This window comes from Equus asinus, chromosome 5 (genome assembly GCF_041296235.1).
Source record: "Equus asinus isolate D_3611 breed Donkey chromosome 5, EquAss-T2T_v2, whole genome shotgun sequence".
In the NCBI taxonomy this organism is placed as follows: Eukaryota; Metazoa; Chordata; class Mammalia; order Perissodactyla; family Equidae; genus Equus; species Equus asinus.
Window position 1 is genome coordinate 16,882,016 of NC_091794.1, and position 22,689 is coordinate 16,904,704.

At 35.7% G+C, this 22,689-nt stretch overlaps 1 protein-coding gene across 39 annotated transcripts in view; it reads right to left on the bottom strand.

The window, feature by feature from the left end:
- ZBTB20 (zinc finger and BTB domain containing 20) overlaps positions 1 to 22,689 on the bottom strand; it is a 770,050-nt gene that overhangs the window by 581,459 nt on the left and 165,902 nt on the right. For 4 of the 39 annotated variants that reach the window (XM_070508884.1, XM_070508885.1, XM_070508883.1 and 1 more), the window contains one exon: positions 8,512 to 8,613. The exons of the other annotated variants lie outside the window; for them this stretch is intronic. The gene's annotated coding sequence lies outside the window, so the exon portion shown is untranslated. The remainder of the gene's footprint in view (positions 1 to 8,511; positions 8,614 to 22,689) is intronic. 39 annotated transcript variants of the gene reach the window in all.

The window sequence follows — 22,689 nt, forward strand, 5'->3', positions numbered from 1 at the left end:
ACCAAAACTTTCCTTAAATTGGGTCACAAAACAAGTCTCAATAAATTTCAAAGTATTTAAGTCATATAGCATACATTCTCTGACCATATTTAATTAAACTTAAAGTCAATAACAAAATGTTAATCACAAAATGCCCCAAATATTTTGAATAAAGTAACAATAAAATGAAGAAACCCAAAAATTGTTTTTGGAAAGACAAATAACAGTATTAATCCTATAGAAATACTAATTTTAAAACAAAAAGGAAAAAGCACAAATAAAACTTAACAGGAATGAAAAATAGGGGATTCCTATAGATGCTACAGACATTACAAAGATAAGAAGAGGATACAGTGAAACCTTAATATCAACAGACTTGAAAAATCAGATGAAAATCTCTTGAAAAACAGGTATTACCAAAATGGACACAAGAAGAAATGGAAACACTGAATAGTTTTATGTCTTATAAAGAAAATGAGTATTTAATGTAAAACTTTTCCACAAGGAAAACTTCTGACCCAAATAGCTGCACAGGTAAGTACTTTCAAATATCTACAGAAAAAAATAGCATCAATCACACACAACCTCTTCCCAGGGTAGAAATAGAGGAATACTTTCCAATTCAATTTGTGAGAATAGTATAAGTATGCAACCAAAACCTGAGAAGAACATTTTAAAAGCATAATACTATAGGCCAATCTCTCTTTTGAATGCAGACAGAAATATCATAAAGAAAATATTAGCAAATCCAATCCAATTCCTTACAAAAAAAAAAAAAAGGCTAATACATCAACATCAAGTTCAGTTTATTCTAGGAATTCAAGAGTAGATTAACATTCAAAAATAAATTAATTGGGTGTCTGCCTGATAGCGCAGCAGTTAAGTTTGCACTTTCCACTTTGGCAGCCCGGGGTTCACTGTTTTGGATCCTGGGTGTGGACCTACACACTGCTTAGCAAGCCATGCTGTGGCAGGCATTCCATGTATAAAAAGTAGAGGAAGGTGGACATGGATGTTAGCTCAGGGCCAATCTTCCTCAGCAAAATTGGAGGATTGGCAGCAGATGTTAGCTCAGGGCTAATCTTCCTCAAAAAAAAAAAAATTAATTGAATTTATCATGTTAACATATTAAAAGGAAAAATTTCTATACTTTCTATAGATTCAGAAAAGCATGTGATAAAATTCAACACCTATTCTTGATGTAAACACACACACACACATTCATATACACAGACACATACTACCAACTCAGCAAACTGAGGAATCAAGAGAAATTTCTTTAATCTGACAAAGGATATTTACAATAAAAAAAAAAACCCTATAGCAAATATTATGCTTCTGTTCAATACTGTCCCGGATGTCCCAGTGAAAGCAACAAGCCAAGAAATAGAAATTAAAGGTATGTGGAAGGCACAAACTCCAAGTTATAAGATAAATAAGTTCTGGGAATATAGTATGACAATACTGTATTGTATACTTAAAAGTTGCTAAGAGAGTAAATCTTTAATGTTCTCACCACAGAAAAGAAATGGTGATTATGTAAGATGATGTAGGCATTAACTAACCCTTCGGTTGTAATCATTTGGCAACATACAAGCATATTAAATCATCACACTGTGTATCTTAAACTTATGCAATGTTATATGTCAACCATAACTCGATAAAGCTAGAAAAAATAAAATAAAGGTATATGGAGTGGAAGGGTAGGAATAAAACTGTAATTATTCAAAGAAAACATGATTGTATTCCTCAAACCTCCAAAAGAACTGACAAAATCTAATAGAATTAATAAATGAATTTAGCAAGATCCCTGGCTACAAGGTAAATCAATACGTATACATGAATTGTTTTCTTATACACTAGCAATAGGAATTTAGAAAATAAAACCTAAAACAATACCATTTACAAAAGCATAAAATAAAATCTAATACTAGGAATAAATCTAACAAAAAAGTATGCAAGTCCTCTCCACAGAAAATTATAAAACATTACCGAGAGAAATTAAAGAAGACTAAAATAAGTGGGAAATACAGTGCATTCATAGAATGGATATCAGTTTTCTCAAAATACAGTCTCAATCAAAATCCCAGAAAATTCCGTTTTGTGGATATTGACAAACAGATTCTAAAATTTTTATGGAAACAATAAAGAACTGTGAATAACCAAAACAATCTAAAGGAAAAACATATCTAAAGGGTTTACAACCAAGATACAAGATTTATTCTAAATCTAAACTAATTAGCCATATATTATTGGTACCAGGATAGACAAATAGAGCATCAAACAGAATAGAGGGTGTAGAAATAGACCCACAGATATGTAGCACTTGAATTATGATAGAGATGCTGCTGAAGTACCTGGGTAAAGAATGACCTTTTCAACAAATGGTGCTTGATCAATTAGATATCCACATCCAAAAAATAAAATAAAATAAAATGAATCTTGTCTAACCCAACCCCCACCTCACACCTTACACAAAAAATGAATTCCAGGTGAAATGCAGACCTTAATGTTAATGAAACCAATAAAGCTTCTAGAAGATAACAAAGGAAAATGTCCTTATGATCTTGTGGTAGACAGAAGTTGTTCTTTTTAAAATAGGACATTAAAACAGACTAATTATAAAAGAAGTCATTAATAAATTGAAGTTCATTAAAATGAAAAGCTTTTGTTTATCAAAAGACAACTATCAATACATCCAGACTACATTAAGAGATGCTTACAAGTCAATAACAGAAAGAGTGAGAAACCCAACTGGAAAATGGGTAATGAACTTCAACATGCACATCACAAAAGAGGATCTAAATGCAAAATAAACACATGAAAATATGCTTAACTTCACTAACCATTAGAGAAATGCAAACTAGAGCATCATGGGCTACCATGCCACACATATCAGAAAAGCTAAAATAAAGGAAACAGATAATACTAAGTGTTGTCAAGAATTAAATCAATTGGAACTCTCATATACTAATACTAAGAGTAGAAATTGGTATAATCACTTTGGAGACTATTTAGTGATATCTCCTACAGCTGAACATAGGCATATCAGCAATATCATTCTTTGGCAAATATCCAATAAAAATACTTATACAGGTACAACAAGATAGGTACTAGAATGTGTTTGTGGCAACTACTATTCACAATGACCCTAAACTGAAAATAATCTAAATGTCCATCTACACTAGAAGAGCTTAAAAAAATAAAATTATGGTACATTCATACACAGGAATATTATAAAGCAATGAAAAGGTTTTAGAAATCTGTTACTACACACAGATGCAACACAACATGAATGAATATTGCAAACATAAGCAAAAGAAGATATGCTACATGATTCTATTTCTATATTGTTCAAAAACAGTCAAAATTAATCTATTGTATTAGAAGTCAAGTATCGCTTTCCCTAGCGGAGTAGGGAATGTAAGGTAGGATGAGACATCTGTAGTCTAGAAATGCTTTCTTTCTTGGTTGGGATGCTGCTTATGGATATATTCGCTTTCTGATAATTCACCTAGATATGTACTTATGATTTCTAAACTTTTTAACATGTACATTCTATTGAGGTAAAACATTTAATTAAAAAATGGGCTTAAAAATAGTTGTGGTCCCAAGAGGGTTGTGTCAACTCCCACTGCTTTCATTCTTCTCTCTCTGTCCTCTCACCACTTGGCCTTGAACATGGGCACTATCATAGAAATGTGCATCAGAGTGCAGTAAATAAATCCACAGCTTGCTGGCTGGAGGACCACAAACGGGAGCTCCAGGGAACTGAAAAATACCAGTGACATCATGGAGAGAAAAGGCCTTTGGAAAGTAACACCATAAAGTTGCTATGAAATTCTGAGTTCATCCTGATCAGCACATACATGGATCTGATTTTAATCGGAACAAAATAAATTAACAGATAGACCAGTGCCTAGGTGCAAGGCTGGCCACTGGTACACACACAGGACAGAACTGAATGGCACTGAATATAAACCTGGCAATGGAAGGCAGCTTGTAACTTACAATCTGAACCTAACCACATTAATTGCCTGCTCAAACAAAAATATCAACACTCTCCACAGAATTTAGACAAGACTCAAAATCTCATAATATATATTAAAAATGTTCAGGTTATAATCCAAAATTACTAGGCATATGAAAAACCAGAAAATCTCAACTCACATGATAAAAGATAACAGTCACAAACACTGAAAAGAGACAGATGTTGAAATTGTCTGACAAAGACTTTAAATCTGCTATTATAAAAATGCTCCAATAAGGCTTGAAATAGAAAAATAAACATGAACAACAATAAAATGACCAGATTCTCTCAATAACAAAATGAATATGATAGAGAAAAGAGTCACTGAGCTTTAAGATAGATCAATGAAATTATTCAATACGAACAAGAAAGAGAAAATTTTTAAAAACCCTCAGGGACCTGTGGGACAATAACAAGAAGTCTAGCATTCATGTCATCAGAATATCAAAAGGAAAAGAGAAAGAGTACAGTGCTGAAAAATATTTGAAGAACTAAAGGCTGGAAACGTCCCAAATTTTGTGAAATATACAAATCTACATATTCAAGAAGTGCAGCAAACTTCAAACAGGATAAAAACAAAAACAATCCATGTCCAAATACATCAGGGCCAGCCCAGTGGCACAGCGGTTAAGTTCGCACGTTCCGCTTCTCAGTGGCCCGGGGTTCGCCGGTTCGGATCCCGGGTTTGGACATGGCACCGCTTGGCAGGCCATGCTGTGGTAGGCGTCCCACATATAAAGTAGAGGAAGATGGGCACGATGTTAGCTCAGGGCCAGGCTTCCTCAGCAAAAAGAGGAGGACTGGCAGTAGTTAGCTGAGGGCTAATCTTTCTCAAAAAAACAAAAACAAAAACAAAAACAAATACATCAAAATTAAACTATAGAAACTGAAAATAAGAAAAAAATGTCTTGAAAGCATACAGAGGAAATCACACATTACCTATAGAGGAAGAACAATTCAAATGATTGTGGATTTCTCATCAGAAACCTCAGAAGCCAGAAGGAAATGGTACATCTCTTTTAAAGTGCACAGGGAAAAGAATTGTCAACACAGAATTCTATATCCAGCAAAAATAACTTTCCAGAATGAAGTGAAATAAAGACATTGTTGGATGAAAAAGAACTAAGAAAATCTGTTGCCAGGAGATCTGTTCTGAAAGAACTGCTACAGGAAGTTCTCTAGACACCAGAAAAATGATACCAGAAAAAAACTTTATCCATCAAAAATAATGGAAAAGCAACAGAAAAAATAAACATATGAGTAAACATAATAAACTATTCTTCTCCTCTTGACCTTTTTAAAATATGTTTGACAGTTGAAAGCAAAAATTATAACATTTATCTGATAGAGATTTCAATGTATACAGATATAAGATATGATAACAATAATGCAAAACTGGGAGAGTACGAGAACTTATATGGGACAAGATTTCTATATTCTACTTGAAGTGATAAAATATTGATTCAAATAGACTATAAAGTTTTAAGTATGTTTATTGTAAACCTTAGAATAACCCCTAAAAAATACTATAAAGATATATAGTCAAAACTACATTAGATAAATTAAAACAGAATACCAAAAAAAAAAGTTAAAATAATCCAAAACAGGCAGAAAATGGGAAATGGAGGAATGGAAAACAGAGACAACAAACAGAAAACAAAATATAAAATAGTAGACATAAATCCAAACATATCAATTATTACACGAAATGTAAATGGTCTAAATATCTCAATTAAAGACAGAGATTGTCAGAATGAATTAATCAATGACCCAAGTAAATGTTGTTTATAAGAAACTTACTTCAGATATAATGACATAGGTAAGTTAAAAGAAAAATGATGGGAAAAATGTATCAGACAAACCCTAATCCTGATAAAACTAGAGTGTCTATATTAGTATCAAAGTAGATTTTAAAGCAAAGAAAATTACCCGGGATAAAAAGGGACATTATAAGGGCCAGCCCCAGTGGCCTAGTGGTTAAGTTCAGCACACTTTGCTTCAGCAACCTGGGTTCACTTCCTGGTGTGGACCTACACCACTTGTCTGTCAGTGGCCATGCTGTGGCAGCAGCTCACACACAGAAAAAAAGCAGCAGATTAGCAACAGATGTTAGCACAGGACAAATCTTCCTCAGCCAAAAAAAAGAAAAAGAGACATTGATAAAAGATTAATTCACCAAGAAGACGTCACAAATTCTAAATACATATGCTCCTAGCAACAGAGCTTCAAAATACATGAATCAAAAACTGACAGAACTGAAAGGAGAAATAGACAAATCCACAATTATAGTTGGAGATGTCAACATTCCTCTCTCACTAACAGAACTAGTGGATAGAAAATCAGTGAGAATATAGAACTGAAAAATTGGAGTTAAAAGAAAAGATCGTTAGAGAAAATCAACATTGTTTGTTTAAACAGATCATGTTCTTTGCCAAAATTTTAGAACACTATGAGTATGGCTAGTGTTTTTTCAATATAGGCAACTACTGTTTTGGTAAGACTAAAGCTTACTTGCTTAGAGATAAGACCTACAATAGCAGAGGCAGAAAGCTGAGGAAAAGAAGGAGATCATACCTTTTTAAGATCTAAATTGAAAATGAAGCTTTGCAGAAATGAAGTTCTGCTGAACTCACTGTGAAAATGCTATTAGTTTATCACACTTTTAGGAAACAGGCTTGTTACTTTGTCTAAACATTTTTATAATATAAATGGTTTTAACCATAATGAAGCTAAATATTTGTTTTAAAATCCTCTTGTCAATACCTTAAGATCCTTTATAAAAAAAAAAAAGGACTTGATTTTTGCTTAGAAAAATAATCTAAAATCAGAAAGTAGGCATTTAAATAATGTGAAAGGATTTAATTACCAGGAAACCAATATTCTTCTTGCAAAATCAGTGAGATGGTAGGTAGACAGGTATAAAAAAATATGTTTTACTACACATTTATCCTTAAAAGAAATCAGGGGGTCAGTCTGAAGTAAGTGCACTGTTTCATTCTTATTTCTATTTTAATCTCTCTCTCTCTCTCACACACACACACACACACACACTTATAATTTCCTAGAGCTACATAATGCTAAGCAGGAAGTGAACACGGTACTGTGGTATGGATTAATAAGAAGGTCCTACCTTAGACAGGATGATCTTAGAAAGCCGCTTTGGAGACACGTCTTTAAAGAAAGACTATAGAGTCAAGAAGGACCCAACCAAGTAAAGAGTGAGTTTAAGAAGTGCCAGTGCCAGCATGCTTCAGTGAGAGCACTGAGAAATGAAGGTAAGTAGTCACAGGTCTCTTCCAAAGTAAGAGAAGATTTGTGGCACCTAAGCACACTCAACAGTAAATACTACTAGAAGTCAATCACTTCCAGGGTGAAATATCAGAGGAATAGAAAAATTCACTGGGTCCTGGCTAGAAAAACATCTTTTTTTTTTAAGGAAGATTAACCCTGAGCTAACTACTGCCAATCCTCCTCTTTTTGCTGAGGAAGACTGGCCCTGAGCTAACATCCATGCTCATCTTCCTCTACTTTATATGTGGGATGCCTACCACAGCAGAGATTTTTGCCAAGCGTTGCCATGTCCGCACCTGGGATCTGACCCAGCAAACCCAGGCCGCCTAGAAGCGGAATGTGCGCACTTAACCACTGTGCCACCGGGCTGGCCCCTTAAGAAAACATCTTTTGAAGTTAGACCCCACCTTGCCCTGGCTGATACTGGGGAACAAGATAAACAAAGGTGCTTTCACTTGCAGGTGCCATTGCTGCTGATAAAAGCTCCTCTACCACAGAAGGGCTAATAGTCATTCCAAAGCAAACCGCTTTTACCACGGCTGCCAAGTGCAAGTCTGGGACTCCACTTCATCCCACACAACTATCCCTCCAGAGCAGGAAGATCCTGAGGTAAACAGAACGACCGCCACTACAGTTAGCTGGAAGTTGGAAATCAAGCATTCAGATCCTCACCAGCCCAGGGTAACCAGAGAAGTGATCTCCCAGGTCTGTGAATGAATTCTGACAACTCCAGCTGGGGGACTCCTGGGCACGTTCCTAAATGGCAGTAGCCAGCAACAAGATAGCTGTGCCTCCTCATAATTACCTAGACACTCCAACTTAAAGTCAGACATATCTACCTATGTACCAAGTGGTTGAGGACCAATATAAACAGGACAGTTTGCTGAGTTCTGTTCATAGAGCTCATCCTGAATCTTCCTTCTTTTTCTCTCCACATTGCTTTGCTTCATTCGTAACTCTTGGATTGAAGTCACGTGTTAGTTGCACTATTTTGCTTCGGGCTTGTATTCTGATGTTGGCTTCATGGACTTAATGACAACCACTCTCTAAGGACTTGGGCAAAACACTGTTCTTTTCCACACTGCCCAGCTCAAGTGGGTCAAGTCCTCAGTAGCTTAGCTCTTGTACTCAACCCTGAAATCACACATGGAGATGTCTTCCAGGTAAGGCTTCTTCCATTGTAAGGAAAGGTTAGGGCACTGGTAACTTACCCTCTTCAAACAAGAAATGATGGCTCCAAAAGAGGAAAGGGAAAGACAGCTGTCACTCCATCACTCCACCTCTGACTTTGGCATTCCAGGAAATCTGTTTTTCTGGGTAAAGTTGAACAAAAAATTGGAGGGAAGGAGATGCATTTTATTTTGTTATGTTCGTAAGGAAATGGCCCTGTTCCCATAGACAGAACAATGTGAGCGGAAAACAACTTGGAGAGTGTTCTAATAAAAGTGGAACAAGAAAGGGAAAATTTTGTGACATACTAAGTGTTTAAATCCATTTTAAAGTCTTGGTGCCAAATAGTGTTAGTTTCACTTTATAAATGGATCTGAAACATCCATATACAATGCGAAATATTTTACTAAATGTGTTCTACTATTGGAAATGAGACCAAGGACTCTGAACAACCAGCCTTACTGACTAAAGAGTGGCTAAATGCAAATCAAACTCAGCTCACAGGAAGAGAAGATGATTGCAACCTCTCATCCCCTAAGTATAAATCTCCAATTCATTACTCGAGGCATTCTGCAACTGTCACTGGGTCAACAAAACAAAAACAAGGGATGAAAGTAAATCCTGGTCTTTTCAGCAGAACAGGTGGACAAATACTCATGAGAAGAACACACGGACCAGGAAGATGACAGCAGAAAACTGCCCACGCTCAGTTCACTTCTCTTTCTCCATTTTGCAAGTTTTCTGATGATTTAAGAGAGCAGAGTAGGCCTCCTAGTAGTAGCCCAATAATGGTCCTCCACTATGAAGACTTACTGAAATCGCCAGGGAAGCTTTTTTTCAAAATAACCTTTCCCTCCATCAGCTGAGAAGTGTGAGTATAATCGCTTCAAATGAAGGAAATGAAGAAAATTAAGGTACAATGGTAGGCTTGCCATCAGCAACTACTACATCCCTTAAAAATATTCTGAAAAGCTGATATTCTGACAATATTCTGAGAAGCCAAGAATCTTGGTTAACTTTATATGACCATGATAAATTCGGCACCGCACCAAAACATGCAGGCTAATTCACTCCACATTTGCCTCAGTCAACAATATGTAAGGGAGAGGCCCAATATGCCAAGTCACCAAATCACAGCTTAGGGATGACTCATTTTGACAGGAAGAGCAGAATGTTTCAGTCTCACCTCCTTGAACCCTGCTCATTTTAATATAACACCACATGATTCCTAACATGCACCACAGAGGCAACTTTGAGTCTTTGGATCCAAGTGCTGTGAGTGATCTGGAACAGTGTTCTCTCTTTCTCTTCCCTCATTGTCATGGCAACGGGAGGCAAAGGTGAAAGTCAGGCTTTATACCTGGACTGCTGGCATATGCACCCGGGCATCTCCCCAAAATAATTCTGGACCATAGTCACACATTGAAATTTTGAGCTCTGCTTAGGGTAAAAGGAAATCATGTCATATTAAAAGCAACTCTTTAGTTATTTTGTCTGTTATCTTGTTCTCATCAGGAAATTTAAAGATCTCTAAAACACCATTTTTCAAACTGCAAAGTATACTATTAATGGTCTTGAAATTACGATAGTGTGTTGTAGGTTTTCAAAGAAATGGATAGGATAGGGTGGGATGGGGTAGGATAAGATGGGATGGGATAGGATAGGATGGGATAGGATAGGATGGGATGGGATGGGATAGGATAGGATAGGATAGGATAGGATAGTATGGGATGGGATAGGATAGGGTGGGATGGGATAGGATAGGATGGGATGGGATAGGATGAGATAAAACAGGATAGTGTGGAAAATATTTGTAGACACCACACGTAGGAAGGGTAAATATTGTCTTGTGAAATTTTTGCTTCAATTATATATGTCTGCATGTGGGTACTAGGTAATGATTTAAATGCATTTCTTTTTTTCTTTTTTTTTCCTGCTCTATCTCCCCAAACCCCCCAGTACATAGTTGTATATCTTAGCTGCAGGTCCTTCTAGTTGTGGGATAAAATGCATTTCTTTCTATGGGTCGTTATGAAAATGATTGAAAACTACTGCCATAAGGGATACCTATCTGATTGCCCAAATAGCATTTCTCTGCAGCAAAGCTACTGAGCTGGTCAAGTTCCGATTCTAAGTAATCAGTCCACATATTACAGGACTTAAAATCATCTATTTCCCTTATCCACTAAATTCCAATAGTGCTTTCTGGTCACAGGAACAACTAAAAATTTCCAAATGCTACCTTGGAGGTGATGTCACCCTTTATAAAGAAAACGAATCCACAGACAACAGGTCGCTAGATCAATTCATACCCGATGAGAAGCAAATGTTTCCAAGCATCCTTGTGTATCTAGAGCTTGACTTCCAATGGAGATAGCTTTGCAGGCCCTAATGTTTAGGATCTGTACATTGTTCTATTTATTCTGGAAATTAAGTCTTCTGTTCCAAGCATCCATCAATCTGATACTAAATTCATTAGCAAAATGAAAAGAACACAACATACATTGCTATTAATGGAGTTCCATGCATGTCACTCCCCACACAATGTACTAAAAATGGACGCATCTCTATTTGAGTGTCTCCACACAGATATCTGTGCTTCTCAATACATAGCGTTTCAAGAGCGAGGTTTTACTTAAAGCTGCAAAGACACTTACTTTTTAAAGCTCCCTTTTCAATGCTAAACTTTAGGAATTTTTACCATCAATTTATGTAGACTGAATCTTTACTCTTTTGTGGATCCTCTCTTCTACAGACAAGAGCCAATAAGGAGAAACCATGGTTTCTGGTTTAAAGAATTTCTATTATAATATTCTTTAGAGTCCAGATATTTCTTACTTTCTGTGACTTCTTTGTGTGACACTGATACTCCGCTCATACTGCTTCATCTGCCATCCTTATCCACAGAATCTAGGAACACTATAATACATAAAATTTTTTAAATGAAGATAAAATCAGCTAGTAGCTTCCTATTGGAGCACAATATTTACACTTGCACTTGAGTAGGGGAATTTTTCTTGTTCGGAGCAGAGTACAGTTATTATTTCACAGATTTTTAAAACGTAATTATTTTTCCCAAGTTTGAAATAATAAACATTTTTAAGATATCAAGATAAACAGTCTGAATTTATAAATTACCCAGAAATGGTAATACTGCACTTGAATTTTTCACAGAGTCTCCCATTTCTAGCTAGCTTGGGACAAAACTATGTATAACCTAGATTTAAGGAGACCGAAAAACTAAAATTTGAAAATACTTTGAATTACTCACTGATTTCCTTTCTAGAACCCCAAGAGAAACTGAGCTGATTTCTCACTTCCCCAAATGAGCACCTATGGTCAGTTAGGGGCGAACAAGCAAACCTTAAAGGAGTGTTTCAAAAACAGAAAATCACACAGGTTGCTCAAGGCTCACCTTCAAACAATTTATTGGACAAAATGTCAAGAAACAAAAAATAAACACTAAGGGAGAGAAAAGTGGAAATGGAGAATATCATACTGTATGTTTAGATGACAAAGTGAACAAAGAAATAAGAGAAAAGACCATTTATTATTTAAATTGAAAGATTGCTCAACTGAGTAAAAAGTGAGGGAGTAGGTCTGGGGAAAAAAATCCAGGTAGACTACACACTGCAAATGTTCAGTAAAAAGATCCAAAAGGAGAAAGGAAATCCATTAGACATTGGGTAAGACAAATAAATAAAAAGAAAAGTGAGGACCAATTTGGAAGGGACACCAACACCAATACCAAGTAGGTTTTCTTTTGTTGTTGTTGTTCTGTTTTTTCGTTTGTTTCTTTTGTATGCCAAGGAAATAAGTCAGCTAGTAATAAGTGGGGCAATTCAAAGACTAGATTTACTAAGTTAATATCAAAAAAATACATATGTACACACACACACATATATACTAGGAAAACATTAAGGAGACTCCCAAGCCTCAGATATACTTTGAAGCACACAAATTTGCAAGTCCTAAATTCAAAATAATGACAAATACAAAGGTCATTCTAAAATTAATTAATTAGCTAGATGTAGACAAATCACCAGCATCAAATGGGTGCCAACCAAGAATAAAACTGCCCCAAATACCTAATGAACCTGTCCTTAAAGTGGCCATTTTCACAGAGTACTGAAAGTACATTAGCAATGTGACCCAATCACAAAACAGGGTTTAGAAACTACCGTGGTAACCAAAGACAAAAAAGGGGAATATGTACAAAACCATAAGACTGATGAAAAGATTAAGCCCCCCTTGGATAATTGATCCTCTCACATCTGGGCTTCCTGTGGGGTTAAATAAGCATCTGTAAATGCAATAACCAGAATATACAGTCCATTCAGATTTGCAAATAGCTTTTGATAAAATTTCACAGCAAAAATCTGTGCAAAGAAATTTTAAGTAAACATGGAATTAGTAATATGTATTTCCACAAGCACAGAATTATCTTAAATATAGGAAGCAAAGTATAATGTGTAGATGTGGAAAAGGCAAGTAAACATTATTATAAACTTTGACCATGGAATTCAAAATGTCATTTGCACATCCTTCAGAGTTCACTATCCTCTTTGGGTTGTAAAACATCAAACCACAGCATCAAGGAATCCTAAAGAGCTGAGATGGCTTTCCATATATTATAGATTAGGGAACTGAGATTCAAAGAGTATTAATAATTGCCCAAGGTTAAAACAAACATCAGGAAGATTTTATAAGATGTGCAAAATAGAACAAAAGTTACCATATGAGTTCTCCTGTAGGCATGTGTTGAATATTACATATCACTAGTAATAATGAATACAAGAGTATGTACTTAAATATAACCTTTGACACATGACCTTCAAAAGAAGACCTTAAAAGAATTATAGTACATTCCCTGAAAACATCTCAACGTGTTGTGGCTATACAGATGTCCAAAATGCTGGGCATCAACAGAAGTGCTTTGGATCCAGCCTTGAGGTTCTCCAACATTTAATAGCTGATATGGGAGAATATGTCTGCAAGGAAGATATCAAGGGAATAACGAGGGATATAGGAAAGAAATCAGAAGAGCATGATGTCATGGAAAAGAAGGGCTGAAAGCATTTCAAAAAGGAGGAAGTGGTCAGCAAGGTGAAATGCTCAATGAGATCTCAATAAGAGTTTGGTGAAGTGGTAGAAATCTCAGAAACAGATCGGGTGATGAATGAATTGGTGCAGAAATGGAAATAGAGAGTAAAATTATCTCTGGAGAAATTTGAGTGTAGACAGGGGAAAGAGAGAAGACAGTAGCTAACAGCATGTTCTATTTTTATAAATGACACTAAAACTTATCAAAGCTAGGAAGCTGACTCATTTGTGACTCCTCCATCATTCCCTATACCTATTTGATCATTCCATGGTATAGATTATATCTCCACACTCTTGAATGTATCATCTTACATTCATCATGCAAGGACTCACTAACAATGATAGGATAAAATCCAATCTGCTTAGTATAGGATTTATGGCCTTTTATGATCCAGCCAACATTGCCCATCTTGTCTTACTTCGTACTTCCACCCAAAATGCAACCACATTAAAGGAGTTGCCGTTTCTGAATGAGCCAGGCTTTCTCATTCCTTCATGCATACTATTACTTTTTCCTAGATTTTTCTTCCCCAGTGCAACCACTTCCCCACCCCCTCTTCACCTATCAAATTCCTACTCATCTTTTAAATTTTCATTCAAGTGTTATCTTTATGAATCATTCCTTGATCCCCTAAGTAGATTTCATGTGACCCTAGTAACCTTTTTAGGCCCCTTTTAAGGTACTAATACTTGTGGAATTCTATTGTGTTTCAGACCCCAGCAGCCCACATGTCTCTTAAAAGCAGACATCCTACATTTTCATATACCCTATACTTATATATCTCTGTACATAATTAGCACTAATAAATTTTTTTTAGGTGAACGAAAGGATTGATTTGTTACTAAAGACATGGTACAAATCCAAAGTATAACCAGCTTTAGATTACATCATAGATGGGATGTACATAATTGGCCACTAAGGGAAACTAGTGATTTGTGAGTCACAGGTGAATTTATTTCCCTGAAAATTTTACGTATTTGAAAATTAAGATGAATCACATTCTGATGTTAAAAAAAGTTCACTGAACTACCTTTCAATTTGGTGACTCTCCTCACTGACCTCAGCTTGTCCACATTTAAAACAAGAATCACCTAAAAAATGCACTGTAATATCCAAAGCACTAAAGAGGATATAAAGTTATAGATGATATATTCCCTGCTCCCACAGTTCATAATCTGGTGGGAAATTTAAGACATGTGGAAATATATACTGCTTTGAACCACCTTCAAGTGTTATTTGGGCAATAAGTGCCTTATAAGTAGCAAAAACTGTATATAGAGTGACCCTGTCTTAAATGAACGGTTTGACTAACACCCTTAAAATGAGAAGACATTTCATGCTAGAGGTCAAGGCCAAAGAATCTTCTGACTCCAGACAAAGATGATCTCTCCTATTCTAAATAGGTTTTAAGCATCACCCTACTTAGAGATAGGAGAATGGGCACAGGTAAAGTCACTTTGCCTGTCTTTCTAATATCCAAGTAAAATGTATAATAGAAAACATTAGAAATTAAAAACAAACAGATAGGTAAGTGAATAATTTTTGAAAGGATTCAGTTTAAGGATTTCAAGGTACAAAACAGTTTTGTTCTTTCCTGTTGCTGAGCAGGACAGATGAGTGATTAGGAGGAGTTGAATGATTTTTCATGGCTCATTCAGAGAACTTGGCTTGCTTTTACATGTGTTTAAATCCCAAACTTGGCAGCCTTTTCTTCTTCCAGAGGGCTTATATGTTATTTGGGGATTGTGTTTGTTTTTTCACTGAGCCCCCCAACTCAGTGTCTATTAACATAAAATAGGAAGATATGAGGTAGGTAGGGGGAAATTCTGTGATTATAAAATCTCTACTCTATTTTCTGTATTTAAATTTCAAAAAATTAAAAGCAGATAAATTATCAATTGATCAAACTGTTTTCTAGTATCTTTGGCTCTCAGACAAGCATCTATAGAAATAATTGTCAACTTGGGGGAGGTTGATTTGAAAAGACCCCACAGGTGGTAATTTTGAGCTCGACTTTCTCTACGGTGAGAATCACTGTTCTCCTTATTCAGGCAGCTGATATATTACAGCGGTAGCGACTTACCTATTTTCAACAGTATTATTTTTATTCTTTGAACTTAAAATTTTATCTAAGGTATAAAAAACACAAATACATGACAACTGGTCAGTCTCTGAAAATACAGGCCCAATGGTTTTAAGAGGAGATTCAATATTACCCATAATCATGCTTTTTTCACCATAATTCCCAGGCAGACCCATCATAAGCCCAGGAAGAAGACTTCAAAAGAACTTCCTGAGAGCTGTCCTCTTTAGGGAGGAAAATAAAAGGCATCTGTTCACAGTAGGCTATAGACTTTGCAGGACTTCTGCACTTCAGTTTATTCAGAGATTTTCCAGAAGTCTAAAGATGATTGTGCAGCTTTAAAACAATAAGAACCATATAGCTAACTAGCTCTGTAAACCAAGGGAAAAACAATTAACTTAAGAGATGCCTTATGGAGTCATTGTTCCACACGATAAAACAAGGACATTAGGGGAACAAGTCTCGGTTAGAAGTCTTGGATCATTCGAATTGTTCTAACTGATGAATCTTCTTCAAGGAAAAAAGTGGGCTCCATTTCTGTTTTTAAAAATCCAGAGTGTCTGTAATAGTGCAACTAATGACAACCTTCCCGTTACTCTCACTTAAGAGGAAACCCTATAATAAGAGCTTCCAAAAATGTCAAATAATACTTGTCTCATAACAGGGCTTCTTTGTTCATTCACCATGTCTCTTTTGATATGCAGAGATAATAAAAGTTCATGTGAAACTCAAGGTAATATAGAGCAGAAGCCAACACTAATTCTGTATAAATATGTCTGATTAATAAGAGTGCCATTGTTATGGTTATTTCGTGATGTCACGATTGTTACAAGAACAGAGGAGAGAAGTACTCTTACTCTCACTGTTTTTGTTCACTCTCTGTCATCCAACCAGTTTGCGAATTCTTGTTCAATGGGGGAAATGAAGGATAGATTTTTGTCCATTAATTATTTCTGTTTCATTAGTTCATCTCATGAGCTGTGAAACTAGCTTTAAATTCAGGAGGAAAAATTAGGGGTTTTATTCTTAAATTAAACCTCACATCCTCTGAAAAAATGAATACATGCTCCAGGCTTAATTTCTAAGCTCTCTTTTCCACATGCACAACTACTGTATTATTCTGGTGCTCAACAGCACCTGAAAGATCAAATTTAGCATGATAACACTAAGACCTGGTTAGGAGCCTAATATGTTAAACTTAAAATGTGATTTAGTACTACAACCATACACAAGGTTGCATGTGGGATTCAGTACCGAAAATGAGAACCCCATCCTGGTGAAATAACAAGAAAGCCCAGAAATGAGTACCTGGTTCCTTATCGGAAAGGAAATAGAAAACAAGTAATCGATAACAGCATACCTTCACGGCAAACAGTCAGGCTGATAGATCTTGAAGACAATTCTAAGGCTGGTAGATAAGTTTATAGTCATTACTTTGCTTTTCTCTTTAAAGTCTTATCTCCCAGATCCTGGCTTCCCCCCTTGGGGCAGCAGTATGATATAAAAACTTAACAGGCGATCTTAAATTTAGCTGACATTTTTATATCCTTCACAACATACTCTTTAGATTGCACCCAAGAAGGAGATTATTAAATAGTAGCAGGAGACCAGTTACCAGACCATTTTGACTGAACCAAAAAAACAGCACTGGGCCTTCTTGCTGACAAATGAAACAACATTCATACAATCAGTATAATCAATTTCATAAATAAAGGGCTATTAATGACTGGGGGGAGGAAAGGAAAGAGGTTCTATTTCTCCCAAGCCCCTTCATCCTCTCCTCAAACCCCGCAATAATTTCAGCAGTGATGGAAGCTGGCGTGAAAGGGAGTGGACTTGGCTGAACTGGAGTCTCCCGTGAAGCAGATTCCGTCAGTTAGAGGCAAGGACACATTTCTGTGATTATTTCAGACTATTTTTTTTTTGTAGTAATTAGCCAGAGTTCCATTTTGCTGGAGCTGGCATCACTCACGGCTCACTTAGTTTTTTTTTTTAATTTAGGCTTTTCTTTCCTTTTTCTAAAGTAAATTTACATATTTTCAGTCTCTCAATCCCTTCTATGTTTTATTTATGAATATAGCCCTTCTTGATGGTAACTTTAATGTGAAAGAGGTAGTAATTAATGTCCCAGTCTGCTAGGTTAATCCCCTTCCACTCTCTCTACAGAGAAGTTTAAGGTAAGTAACAGTTTACAGTCAATATTAGGTTTAATTATGCTTAATGAGAGTTAGTGTCTCTGTTTACTAACTGCATTTTTGTGTGTGGATGCTGGAAGAGTTTTCCCTTGGACTCATTCTGATTTGTTAATAGTGCCACTGTGTCCTGTATATTCAGTGCTTAAATCTATAAAGCTGCTCCTGGAGAACAAAGCAGGTAAGGCACCTGTTTCAGCTGAGACACCATTAAATGAGTGCAGCCTTAACACAACTGCATCTTTCTTTGGGAAGAGAGCTATTATTTTGTAATGCTTTCCAAACAGATCCATTTGAGAGGCTAATTATTGCCTGAATTTTGGATCCTGGGTAAGTCCATACATACAAAAAGCCATTTCAAACTAAGTACAATCATCAATGGCAGTTAATACAAAATTATAGAATATTAAACACTTCTAAGACTTCCTGTGTTAATCCTTCAATGTTATCATTTCAAGTGTTAATATCTAAAACTACTTTGACAAGTCACTGGTTTGGTCCTTTTCTCTTTTTTTGCCTAAAAAATGTCTTCTATCTTAACATTGTATTTAATTTTATTGTAGCCTATAGAACAAAACTTTCGTTTCCTTACTAAGCTATAAAAATAAGCACCAAAGCAAATACCAAGACATGGAGGAAATCATATAGTGATCCAAAGCAAATTTAGTACACATATTTTTACAGAATATCATTTTGCTATGTTTGTGTTCTGGATAAAAATTCTGAGAACAATTGATATAGTTTCTCTAAGTCTATTGATAGGCTACTCAAGTCAATGAACATTTACTGAGTACCTGGTCTAAGCTAAGCACAAAAATGAAGAAGGCATATTCCTTCCCCTCAAGAAGCTTACCATCTGGGAAAGAAGACAGACGTAAGTAAAAACTAACTATAACATGATGCGATAAGTGTTACACTCAGGAGAGTAAATGTGAAGGAGACACTAAGAAAAGATGTGCTGATTCTGTATTAGAGGATAAAGAAGGCCTTCACTAGTGAGATCGCATTTTCTGGGCCACATGAAGGGCATAGCTGGCTGAGTGAACCGTAAGAACAAAGACATAAAGCGTGGCAGGACTTCATGTTCTGAGAAGACAGCAAACAGGGCAGTGTGGGCAGAAAGAACTGCGTGCTTAGGGAAAGGAGGTGAAGTGGGAAGAGTGGGAGAGGGTTGGAAGTTAGGGGCTCAACAAGTACATTGGAAATAAATTAAAAAGAATTTTCAATGTCAGCCTGTATTAATATTAATTTTAAGTAATATGAGGAATAGGAGAAAATGAAGAGAGATCTTTACCAAACAAAGATGAGGTTAGCATAAATCCTGAAAATTAAACTGAATATTTCTAAGCCTAGTGATCTCTGAGAACTATTTTCAAATTCCAAAATCCCCATAATGTATTTATAAGTACTTACATTTATTTTAAAGAATTAGTTTTCTGCCATGGGAAAATAAAGCTCCTAAAATGTGTCTATCTAAAAGATTAAAAGATTGGAAGATTACGTATCAATGGAAGCTAGTGGAGAGAGGCTAGTGGAGTCATATCCCAGGGCATTCTGGGAAATCTGCAAGTGATTAAACGTACTCTGTGAAATAAAAATTTGCTTACAATAAGTTTCAGAAATTTTTTGCCTTTTGAAAATTCTACCTTTAGTTTGTAGATCCTGACTTTACCTTTGCCCTTTGGAAAAGCAGAGGCAAACATTTCCTTAAAAACCACCAACTAACGGGTCTAAAAGTAAACGAATAAAATCCAAACTATAAACTTAATCAGAAAAAGGTCCATACATCTGGACATCCTTCTGCACTCAGCTAAACTGACTTTTCTGCTATGTCTTTTCTATAGTCCCTTAAGCTATGCACATTTCTGAAAACCACTTGACCAGTTTCTACTCTTCCCCGCCATGCTACTTCAATCCATCTTGAGGACTTTCGAATTACTGTCAGACACTGGGCATTCATAAGCGCCTACTTCTGTATCCCTGCTCAATAAAAACAAAAGAGAAAAGCCGAGATTCAAAGAATAATAAAGTTTCTCTCACCTTGATAAACATATTTAAAAAGTCGGTCTCGTCCTGATACCAGAGTTATATAAAATAAGTATGATCTTAGTGCTAACTCACAGGCTATCATACAGAAATCTCTCCAAGTATGTACAACAGACTTAACATACTGCTGGAAATACGCATAAATGCTTTTGAGCATGGTATGCATATATAAGCCAGCTACATATTATATTTGAATGTACATATTATATATACGTACACACACATTTACATTTCAGCATTTATTCCTGAAAGTTAAAGGAAAAATACTTAAACTGTTTTCATAACACAAATTCTAACTGAAATAAAATGTCCTTTAAAAACTGTAATTAATGGCTGCTGTGTCAAACAGTGAACCAAAGGGTCAAACCTTATAATTCACAGTTTGAGAGGTCACAGCTCAAATTATAACTTTAAAAAACTGATTATCTGTGAGTAATTTGACAAATCCATCTAATATACTCTGAATGCATATAAAATCTTTTTGAGAGTAAAAAGAATGTATATCCAAGTGGACAGCTGATGGAGGAAATGGCATTTTACTGAACAAGGCTGAAGTCCAGCATAATGACTTGGAATGCCTTTGAATGAGCATGCAAGGCTGGAAGGCCAAACAGTGCACTTGTCCAAAGGGAGCATAATGAACAATCTGATCAGAAGACAAAAATATTCCACACACATGTCCAAAGAGAGGAAGGGAAAATATACATTTCCATCACTTGCTCTTCACCATTACTACATTATCATCACCATTACTACAACTCAATTCACAGGTAAACTCTGGACTATTAATAAACAATCTTTACAGGAAATAATTTTCTGTAATTTAAAAAATACCAGAAATTCTTGTGATTTTTTTGGTCTGAGATTTGAAAATACATATCAAGGTCACCTACATTATATACAGTAAACCAGGTTTACAAAATTGTTTTCTTTATGTCTCACCTTGAAAGCAAATATTGCTTCACTTATCTTCATCCCAAGGCCACCTATCCCTTAAAATATAATCTGAAATAATTTGATGTGCCTGCATTTTATTAATCTAGAAATGATCCACTATTAATAAGGCAGGCCATTGAAGATTTCTCTGCAGTAGACCAAATTCCTCACCCATGCCAGAATTGAGAAGTCCAGTAAAATAAGTCATTTCATTATATACATATGTTTATAATGTTTATTTATGTGTTTATTATATGTTCCTATTAGGCTGTAAGCTCCACAAGGGTAAGGACTATGTTACTTTTGTTCGGCAGTTATATCCAAGACCTAGGAAGTTCCTGGCACAGAGCAGTCAATAAATATCTGCTGGAGGATGAAAAGAAGGGATGGAGAGAAGGAAGCTGGGGGGCCTATGGTTAGCTAGTCTCCTCTAGTATTATACACGTGATTGTGGGGAGAAAAACTGTACATTCTATTTGGTCAATTTACCTACCTTGTAATTCACTGATCCATCCATCTATCCTAGAAACTATAAAGAGGAAAAAAAGCTTCTGAACATACAAAGTTACCAGATAAAACAAATTAAAATAGATGAAAAATGAAAAAGATGGAAATTAGAGTGGGGAAAAAAAGATGTTTATACATATATACATGTGTGTAAAGACAATTTATTCATAAGAAAGGAAGGAAGTTTGCTTCTTAATTTCTTCAGTTTAAATTAATCTTATTATAACCACTATTATAATACTCTTATTACAACAAAACACTAAGAGAATATTTACTAGTTCCTCATCTGGCCATGCACTATAGTAAACACTACATATCCAGGTTCCTTATATCATGACCATAATGTCTATTGGAGGAGATAAGTATTCAATTATAACAAAATGTAGTAAGTTATAATAGTAATAACATAGGTTTTGTGAGATAACAGAGCAGGATTCTTCTCTGAACCAATAAAATGCTTAAATGGTTATTTCTCTCCTTTGATGCCACTATGTCGTGTTCCAAGAGACTTTTCTGACACATGGAAAGACTGTTGGCTCTTGATGCATGGGGAAATATATGCTCTCAAACGTTACTAGTATAAACGAGATCTGAATGTGTAAGTCACTATATAGTAAGAAAACACATTTGAAAAATGTCCTTTTTCTTATAAATGAAAGCCTCACTCTGATTTCACTTAGCCTGGTAGTACGTTCCTGTCATTCCGTTGGACCAGCCCACACATACTGGGCTCTTGATAGGTCCTGGGCTCGACCATCTGGCCCTTTATTTACTTAATTCTTTTTTAATACTGACAAGTGTATTAGTAACACTTCCTTGATCACTGGTAAACATAGAACCACCGCACAACCAAGATTTTCCCTAATTCTGGAAGTCACTAATTAGTTGTGGGTAGGGGTTGAGGAGTATTACAAAGATATGTTGAGCAGTACTACAATAAGTAATCTGATTCCCAAGACGAAAGCATGTTAATCTGCTTCCCACTTCATTAGAGGAATAAAAAACATCTTGTCATCAGGAAAGGATACAAAGAGAGACCTGGATATCTGGGGGAAGGGTAGATAGGGAGGAAGAATGAATGCAGCATTTAGGCAAGAAATACAAATGCCCTCATATCTTGGACAATGTTCATGGTTTTTCTTGAGATCTTTTGATTGCTTTATCAGTGCGTTTCATGAACATAGTTTATTCAATTAATAAACACAGGCTTCCAAAGGAAACTAATGGGGTAAATGAATCCTATTTAAAAGAACAGATCGTTCTACTGGTACTTAAGTTATACATTAGGCAACGTTGGAAGCTGCATTAATCTTTTCAAACCAGTAAGATCTCAATCACTTGAGCTTGCAGA